Genomic DNA, 10,429 nt, shown 5'->3' with positions numbered 1-10,429 from the left:
GTTGACAAGTGTTTGGCATAGGGAACCATCTCTTTGCCCTTTAATAACAGCCTTTAACACTGTAGGGTATTAGAAAAAGATTCTATAACAGTTAAAAAATTTCCTTCGGGGAATACTTTATAAAGTGAGCACGGGCTGCAGGCATTTGCAGCTGTAACCTGGCTTGTGTTAAAATTTGGAAGGGGCTGCCTTGCATTCCAGCTCACTACAGGCCTTCATTGGTGTACAGCCAAAGGTTAATATAGATGTCACACAGTTTTTCTTTGGAGAGCCTCAGATATAAGAGTATGCGTACAGCTGTGTTTTTAGTAACCCTTTCATAATCACTTCTTTTAAACTTCATTTTCCTGCTTATATAAATCAAAGATTTTTTTTTCAAGGATATTTGACCTGGATTTGAACTTATTTGATCTTCACATATTTCCCACTTGAAACAAAGCAGATTAAATGCTACCCCCGGATGCCTGGTCATGATCACATGGTTTGTCCATACATTAGGCCAAGCCCTTGGCTTTTTTTTTTTTTTTTTTTCTCTTCTCCCCTCCACCTAGCGCTGTTATAAGCTCTCAAGCCTGAACAGGTACATCTTGGGATTGTTTCGGACCACATGGATGTAGGGAACGTTTGGTGGTACAAGATGAGCTAAGGTAGAAAGCTTGCAGCGAACTGAAGGTATGGAGCACACTGACCGTGCAGCAAGTAACCGGCGGGTATTCTCTCAACGTACAGACCTGTTCTAGAGAGAAATTAATCCATTTGCTAGCTTTCAGATGCAAAATGTCAGAGCAGGAAATATTTCCTTGCACCATCGGGGTGCGGTGGTAGCAGGGGATGGACCAGCTGAGGACAGATGCCAGGAAAAGGCACATGGAGATTGTCCCCATGCGCTCGCACGCTTCTGCGGCGGATTTATCCCAGCGACAGGGGCTCTCCTCTGTTCCCACACAGGCTGTCCTGGGGAGGTGAAGCCCCCTCCGGGAACTGGAGTTGAAAAGCCAAAACACAAGGGCTCGCAGAGTGCTTTGAAGGAGACAAGCGGTGATGCCAGATCTGGTGATGCTGGTAACAGGAGCTGGGCACAAGTGAAGCGTACGGGACCCGCTCCCGCCCCAGCTCCGCTCGCCGTCGGTTTTGCTTGTGTGCGTAAGTGTGCATCCCCCCGTTGCTCCTTCTGCAAAGGAGCTTTAATGGCCTCTGGGCAGGCAGCATGAAAGCAGGCATTACGTTTTCCTCTGTAAATAAGCTTGAAACACATTTTCGGGTAGGGGGGCAGGGATGTGTGAGAGAAGGTTATGCAAGCGGTTGGAAACATTAATTAAAAAAAAGATTATAACTATTAAAGCCTAGTCAGGGCTGTTGACAGGCTCCTTTTAAATAGGACACTGCGATGTTTTAGTTTAATACATTCTGGCAGTGTCACCGGGGTTAAGGCTAATACTGGGATGTGTGGATCCTGTCATGTTATTGTCAGGAGGAATGCAGGGATTAGGTTTAAAAGTGGCGGTGGGTGAGTGGTGCAGCTGTGTACACTTATTATAAAAGATTTAAGTCCCACTGGTAAAATCAATATATTAAATTGCAAGAGCCTCTGTTTTTAATTAGTTTAAATCAAATATACTGTTATTGCCATTATGGCTTCTATCCTTCGACCAAGGGAGGAAATGCTAATATTTATGTGGAAACTGTTAATTTGTGGTTAAAATGATAACAACATTTAGTTTTATGCATCTAAATTGTTCTAACTTGATGAATACCAGTGAGAAGTTGCAATGATGGATGAAGTCATCTGAACAAGAACACAAGCAAGCAAATTTTGATAGCATGCCAGATAAAGAGGCTACCTGTTGATACACAGCATTAAGAGACCACGATATGTTAAGCCCTTTGCAGGGGTACAGTCCTCCTCTCTGGGGCCTGCATCAAAATACATAAATTAACTATTCATATATATATACATATATATAAAAATATGTTGTTATATGTATATATTTCTTCTCTAAAGGCAAAGAACTTCTAAAGAAGTGAGCGAGCTGTGTAAATTAGTTTCAGGATGAAGATTTTAATTCTACAACTGTTTGAAGTGAATGGAACTACTCACAGGACTAATCACATGGAGAAAGCTCTGCACATGCATGTTTGGAAAATGGAAACCCAAGAGAGAATTCTTGGCTAAGTCTTCATTGGTGTAAATTGTCAAATTTCTACTGAAGCTGGCCCTGTGGTCTCATTTGTTCAACTGTACGTCCAAAGTAATTCCCATAAACTCCCTCTTGATTTCCACTAGCACAACTGAGAACAGAACTGGGCCAAAGAAATGCCCTTGTGTTGAAATAATGAGCATGCAGTAGTTTCTGCTAGAGCTTCAAACAGTTTTCTCTCCTAATCTTGAAATTGTTTTTGAGGGAGGTTTCCTTTGCTGCAAATAATCAAAACATGAACTAGCTGCTATTAGTCACTGTTTATCATTATTAGCCCGATCCGTGTTGTTGAACTACAGCTGAATTCCCATCTCTGCAACAAACAGAATGTAACAAATAATGTTTGACAAAAATGCGAAACTGATATTTCTTAATACAAGACGTATTTCATATGGAGAAACTTCAGTGATGAAAGATTCGTGGTATCAAAATATCTGAATCACAGAACAAATAAACAGTGTGTTGTAAAGGCTGCGGGGCCAAATTCCGTGCTGGAGTAATTCCATTGAAGTCAGTGGAGTTGTGCCAGGAGATAAACTGCCATTTAGATTTTTTTGGTGCACATGTGAAGAAAAAAGAAGTGTTTTAAGATTTTGTCAGTAAACATCTTTCCTAAGTAAAACGTTGCAGGTAGCAAAGTTTGAAATTATTCTAATTCAAATATTCTTATTTTGTTGGTGAAAAATACAAATGTTGCCGAGACCCCCTTTTTTTTTGCATATACATTGTACAATTCCATTATTTATACATAAATTTACCTGATATACAGCAGGTAACATAAGAGGATCTTGGGTGCGAGCTCCTGTGTGCAAGCCCCACAACACCGTGCCTTGAGTGTTCTTTCAAACATTTGTGTCGACGGCATCTTGAAGTCGGTGCAAATCCTGTAGTGATCCAGACTGAGTGGACTGAATTAATGGCAACTTTGAGACTACAAGTTTTAGTGTAATTGCTTTATTGTTTTGGAACCAAGACACTTACAAGCCAGTTCCTGTGCAAACATGTTTAACGTGTGTTAATGTGTTTCAAAACCAGACCCTCTCCACAAAATTCTGCTTTTCATTAATTGACATCAGTAGCATGGTACAGTATTTCAAAGCACTGGCCAAATATAAACTGTGTTTCTAATTTCCTTACTTCCCTGTGTTTGGAATGCCAATGTTAATTTGTTCCCATGGAAGAGTGAGAGCTGCCAACCACAGTTTTATATAAATGGCTTTACAGCGCAGGGCTGCCAGCATTAAATGATACTTAGGCATTTTCATGATATTTTGTATTTAATGCTTGTGTGTGTATGTGTGAGAGAAACAGAGAGAGATATATGGGATGTTGAGCAGCACAACCGGTGATGATCAAGGCAGAAGTTGGAAGAAATTTATCCTTTGAGTGGCTGTTACTGAATGTTTTTTTCTCATTTAAGATTTTTTTAATAATCTGTCAGATATTACATAGCATATTCCTTCTGCCTAGAAGAAAACTATTTTGCAGTGAATTTTGTTGCTAACTCTCCAAACAGTTCTATGGTTCCCCTGACCTCCCACAATTTTAGTTATTTATTAATAAATGAGGACTTTTTTTTTCCATTGCTATTCAGATCATTATGAACTAGATTGTAAGAATGTGATATTACTCAGCATGAGAAAATGTAAAAGTAGAAAAAGCTGCCACAACTAAGGAACAGGGGGATTAACTGATTTCAATTAAAACTGCCAACAGATAATTTTGCTTTAAAAGAATAGGAATAGCTAGATAAAATCATTTGCTTTCTTAAAGAAATTAAAGCCTAATCATAGTTTCTTTAGTGGTATGTGCAGTCTTTGTACATGAAACAAATGTGAAGTTCCCTTTTAAGAAATTTGTTTTAAACTGATGATGGTGAAAACAAGGTCTGTTTATGTATTTCTCCTTTTATTCCTGGAAGATATTCAAAATACAAATTGTTCATGTTTCAGTGGATTCCTCTTAATGAGTGCCATGGTTTATCTCTCCATTTTCCCATTTTATTGGAACAGGTGCAATGTCTGCCATCTGTGCCAGCTCTGCGCTATACCAACAAACAAAGTGCTGTTTTGGTTCACTGGATTTAAAAGTCTCCTGAGAGTAAAGAAATGAAAGAGAAAGAATTTAGAAAGTGCCTAGTGAAGGAAAGGCACTTCAAGTAATGTGCTTTGTCACTCAAGTCTTCCCGTAAATTACCTTAAACTATTTCTAAACTGTTTGAAAAATTTTATCCGTAGAGTATTAAGTTTCTGCTGCATCTCAGAGGTCCCACACTATTCTTCATTGTCTTTATCTTACCACAGTAGCTTGCAAGTTAGACGCTTTTGTTGCAAGATGAATTAAATTTTACAGGAGTAAAAGTTCTTTTTTCCATGCCTTAAAGTAAAAGAATTGTAAATTTTCACTTTTTTCACTGTTTCTGATTCCGCCTCATTTAAAAGATACTGCAAATAGCCCTCCAAGTTTAAACAAGATTATGTTGTAATTAGACAGACAAACTCATAATTATTTAAGGGCTAAACCACCACCACCAACCCTTTCAGGTTCATTTTGACAGTGTTTATCCAGTGTATCTGGAAAGGCTTACAATTAAAGTGCCTGAAGGGTGGGGATGAGATTTTTCAGCATGCAGTCAGTGCTGTCGGGTCCACCTGGCCTGGGAAACTATGCAGGCTTTGTAGCAGAGAAAATCCTTTAACTTAGATCTTCATGGCAAGCTCTTAAAAGGCTACCCTCCTTTAAAAAAAAAATACAAAAGAAAAATGAAGGGGGAGAGGGAAGGCACCCCTTCTCTCTAAATAATAATTAAAACGAGCAAGTGCTTTCTTAGGCTCTTTAGGAGGAGGAAACACTACTGCGCTGATCGGGCTGATAATCTCGCAGAGCATCATTTTTTAAAGTTTCGCCTGTTGCGCACAACTGCCTTTCAAATGAGCGAAAAGTTTCCTCTCGTTAAGGAGCTGCAACCTCCCAAGGCGCGATGCTGGTCTGAATTACACCTCCCCGCACCCCCCAGTGTCACCAGGCAATATCCTCAGCTGGAGCCCCTGGCACCAGGCCACCCCAGCGGTGCCGTCACTGCAAGTGACACCATCTGAGGGGCTGGCACAGTGTCTGTACCAAGGTCTGGGGGCTGTATATCAGGTCGAGCTGTGACTCGGTTACTGGAGCCACTGGGCCAAATGCTGCCTTCAGCCACCTCCTGTCGCTGGCACTGCTGGGGCTGCCTCGGTCCGCTGGTTCTACCAATTGTTTCTCCCCCAGCACAGTGGCAGTAAAACTTTTTAAAAGAGACCAGAAGAACCCTGGGAGAACTACTAAAAAATGCTCATAAAATAATACAGCATCAGTAGTTGGGAGTTGTAATTCCAGCGGAGAGACAGGTTTCTGAGGGAGCCAGGACAAGGAGCAGGGCTGGCGGTACTGCGCTGCTGGGGTGCCCAAAACGCCCACAGACTTCAGTGAGTCCTTGGCACCCCGACGGAAAGCAAGTTCAGGTTTATCATTTAAATGGAAGATTGAAAATTACTCTAATTTAGAAATTCTGAATTCTGGTGCTTACAATTTAGCAGTGTTCGAATACTTTTGTATCAAAATTTTAACAATTTTACATCAGCCAAGGGTCTGTAGTGCCAGGAATTATAACCATTCACCACTAGCAGGAATCAATTCTTTATTGTATCTGTTCTACCTGTGTGCTCAATGTGAGCTAGCCACTCTTCCCCTGGTTCTCAAGGTTAAACTTTAATTGCTTCTATCACTAAAAATATTCCGAACATTTTAATCTTGCTACTTTTATTTGTTTATTACTGTGCAGTAATTATAATCCCACAGGGACTTTCTAGATGTTAATAAAGAGTACTGCACATCACTTTTCCTGAAGCTTGTGTGGCGCTATAAACATCATGCTGAGTTTAAGTTCCCCTTTCTGACCATATCCTTAAAAAATTCAGCATTTGTTGAGAGAAAGGAGGGGATATTTTTTTTTTCTCTTTAACAAAAAGAAATAAAAAGAAAAGAAAAAAAAAGTAACTTTAGCCTCACAATCTGCTAGCTACATAAAGCAGTAAATGGTCAGTTGAGACAGGGAAAAACCAGAACTGCTGGAGATTGGTTGTTTCCTTTTGGAGGAAACAATAAAAGTGCCCACTTGTATTTTAACAACATTACTACTGGGCCCCCTAATTACACAAATATACTTGTAATAAACTGCAGAAGAGAAGAGCTGAAAAAGAAGCATTCAGTACAGATCTTTCTCTTCAACTTGAAGAGAAGCTTTGGAGTAACCACTCTTTTAAATCTCAGCCCAAATCAGAGGATGAAGATGTTTCAGCACTATGGGATGGATCATTTGTCTCCCGAGACAGGTGAAGAGAAGCAGCTCATCGGGCGCGTGGTGTAAAACTTCTCCTTGGTGTGAACACAACTTTGACCTCTGAATACGACAGTTCCTGCAGCTCAGTGGCATGCCTTATAATGAATTTACAGGAATGCTAGACTCCGTATCCACAGAAATCTCAGACTGTTATGCTACATTAAAATGTGATGCAGGGAATACAGAAATACATGAAAGAATCCAGAGTGATGCAGGAACACGTTCAAGCAAACCCCCAATATTTTTTTTAGAAAACAGTAACTGGCATTTTGCTCATTAGTCCACAGCTGTGAGATGAAAATTGTTTCACTGAAAATACAACAGAGTAGGGGAAAACCTAAGTCAGTGTGTCTAACCCTCTGGAAGTCTTTCCTTCCCATAGTGGCTGTTGTAGTCCAGCAACTGAGAGTAGGGACTAGTAGGCAAGAGACTGAGCTGGAGAAGTGTGATCTGTGTTCCTCCTCCTCAAGGAGGTACTTTCACAAACGCCATACTCTCATTTCTGTCCTGTTTTTAAGAGTCTCACGCAAAAGGATGTGAACTGCATTCCCTTCATTTGTACCAAACCCATGTGGGGACGCAAGTGTGTGTTACAACAGCTGATCTTTTACCCCAGCACTGCAATTGCAAAATTGTGTTTGAAGACACACAAAAACCAAAACAAAACAGAAAACGCTGTTGTTAGGGGCTGACTCAGGAGGCCTGGGTGGCCCAACCCTAGTGCGAGGCTCAGCGTGAGGAATCCAGCCCTGCGATCCGCACGCAGCCTGGTATGCAGGGCTAGGTGCTGCTGATGTCACCGATGGGCTTATCTTGTACCAAAAAAAAAAATTCCTCTTGTATAATAGAGATCGTGGGTGGGAATTAAACTGAAAACAAATCTTCTCCTAACCTTTAGATGCTGTTATGCCTGGGGTGTTGGCCACCAACATTTAAAGTGTAAAAGGGACACATGCACACTCTCTATAGACATATAGATATATATATATATGTCTTCCTGAGGACATTTCTGAAATAATAGTTTAAACTTGCCATAACTCTAAGACACTAGCATTTTACATCTACCAACAGAAATATATCTGGATGTCATCAACTCGGAGATCCTAATATTCATAGTTCCCAGGCCCATATACCAAATTATTAAAAGAATAAACAGTTCTCTGCCTGTTTCTCCATAAAAATAAATGTGTTGCCCAGCAAACTTTCCTAGAAAGCAGACAGATCGTATGCATAAGCTAGGAGGCAGAAGGACAGCGCGTGGATGTGTGGCGGCTGGCAGCGAGGCTCACCGCTGGGCACTGACCTCCTCTCCAGTTCCCACGTCCCAAACCCAGGAGGCTGTGCTCAGTGCCCCACCTGATCCCTGCTGTCTTGGCAGCACAGAGGAAACACGATGATCTCAAAGAAAAATGTGAAATAGGTCACCAAGTCCCACTTTCCTGAGAAAGGGCACTCCGGAGTATCTTTTTAAGCAGTAATTAAGGTCTCTGATCATTATTTTCCAAAATGTTTCCTCCCATCCCTCCAAACACTGTGTTTCTATCTAATAATCCTGCCTTATTAACTGGCTTCATACCACCGGACCTCCCACATACAGAACACCTGAAACACATGCCATAGATGTAGCAGGGAGGATGCAAGACAAGAGCAGGGATCTCTCCTCCAGGGCAGATGGACCTTTCCCCTGCATAGTTTGTTGCCCCCTAATCTCCCAGCACTTGCCGAGAAAGGCGCAGATGTTTGTTATTGCATAGACAAGCTCAAAAGGTCCAGCCGACTGCGGTCTTAATGGCACAGCTCGGAGTGTATACATTCCAAGTTGAAATTTTGCTGATTACAATCAAAGGCTGAGATTGTTATCGGATGGCCGCGTGTCTGATATTGACTGGTTATTTTGTAATATCCCCCAAACTACTTTCTCAACGAAACCAGAATCTGTGATTTCAGCTAAGAAGTCCAGCAAGTCATATGGTTTCAAACCTGGAAAACTGGTTCTTGAATTATTTCCTTTTATCACAGTAAACCACAAAAAAGGCTCGATTCCCCACGCCTGCGACTCCCGCTGTGTTCCTCCCGGAGAGCCTGTGCAGGTGCGGACCCACGCTCTGGAATATTTGGGGGGATGCTGGTAGTGTTGTGGCAATACGATGTTAAAGGAGAATTAATCAGATTTGTGTTATTTATTTGGGCAGCTGTTCAGTAGATGCAAGGAAGTCTAATGCAAATGAAATGAATAATCCCTAAGAGGCTAATGTGCAGTCACTTCTCCGTTCGTGTCCCTTAGCACTGCTGGTGCAGAAACGGACACATTCCTTTGACAAAAACGAGGCATTTGAAGATTCCATCAGCTGAACTTTCTCTTTCAAGTGTTGCCAGTAGATGCACAATATATACACGTGCTTTTTAAAGACTCTTATTTTGAACTCAAGATGTGAATCTACAGTATTAAGGAAAGCAGAACAATCCTTTATTTAGCTGCACCTGCGCCTTAATGCCTAATGAGTTTAGTCTGATGGAATCCAGACCTCAGGAAGGATTATAAATTCTCATTTGATTTCATTTACTTCTAAAATACCTTAAACCAGCTGTACTAGCCCAGAATCCAGTCCTTCTTTCTATATCAGCTTTGCAAATGTTGTTGAATCTTTTGCTGTATTAAGTAACTTTATGCTATATAATAATAAACCAATAGTAATAAGGAACAGAGGGCAACTTGAAAAAATCATGTAGTGGAAAATAATTAGCAGCATATAAGCTTGAAAAGCATCAGTTTACGAGCACAACTTTATGAAAGTTCTTCATGCTCTGGAAGCAAGATTTGGAAAAAACTGAAACTGAGTTGGTAGGCAATATCCTCTCTCACTGGGCCAGTGTAAGGCAGAGGAGTCCAGCCTTGCAGACGGTGAATGAACACGCTTTCCAGGGCATTAGTGGTGCATTTGGCCATTTTTGTCTGTTTTGTATAAACACATCAGAGACTCTTGGGCTGTGACATTCCCGAGATTACCAACTCAGACTGTTTATTATGAACAGTATCTAATTTATCAAATATATTTGAAGCCTTCTTAGTTTGCCCCAGTGTAGTTACTGGAATGCAAGAGCATAACTTGATGCTGTCACATCTCAATGTGATCAAATCATTGCATCGAAGAGTTACTATATCACAATTTGTTTTTTCTTTGCATATCATCTGCATACGCCTTCTTGCTGATCAAGGTGCCTGTGCTGCAGGCTCCCAGCTCCCTGCAGAGATGCTCAGTCCTTCCCTTGAGCAGACACCCTCAGAAGAGCAGGGAGGCTTCAGCGCTGCTGCCCTCACCCTCGAGGATGAGCACCCTTCCAGACTACCAGTCACTACTGGGCTGTCTTCCCTTACGTGACGTTAGGTTAGAGCTGGATAAAAATATGTCAGGGAAACTTTCTTGTCTTGCCCCTGAAAAGAAATTTGGTCCAAGCTGAAGAACTGTTTCATGCTTGGAAGCATTCAAGAATGACCTGGATCTTTCTATTTCAAAATTTGCATTTCACCCCAAACAGCCCATTTTAGGTTTCCCTGTAGCAGTCTCTCACGCCGCCTCTTATCTTCCCCAGCTGAATACACATCAGTTCTGACCAGGTCTGTTCAGTCACTTGTCTTTCCTTCCCTGGGCCTGGGGATTTGCTCCCATTTGCTCCGTGCTGTGGGTACAAGCAGACAGGGCAGACTGCTGGTTTTTGCATCAGTGATTTTTTGAGAGGCCACCAGCCTCCGAGCAGGTTGCAGGAAGCACCTTGGGCCCCATTTGTCTGCTGGTTGGACAGGGGGATTATTTTTCTCAATGAACCATATTGTCACTAACTTCTCTCCCTCTTTGTG

The sequence above is a fragment of the Pterocles gutturalis genome, unplaced genomic scaffold (genome assembly GCF_000699245.1).
Source record: "Pterocles gutturalis isolate BGI_N339 unplaced genomic scaffold, ASM69924v1 scaffold41536, whole genome shotgun sequence".
Lineage (NCBI taxonomy): Eukaryota > Metazoa > Chordata > Aves > Pterocliformes > Pteroclidae > Pterocles > Pterocles gutturalis.
Note: the sequence above shows the minus strand (reverse complement) of the source record.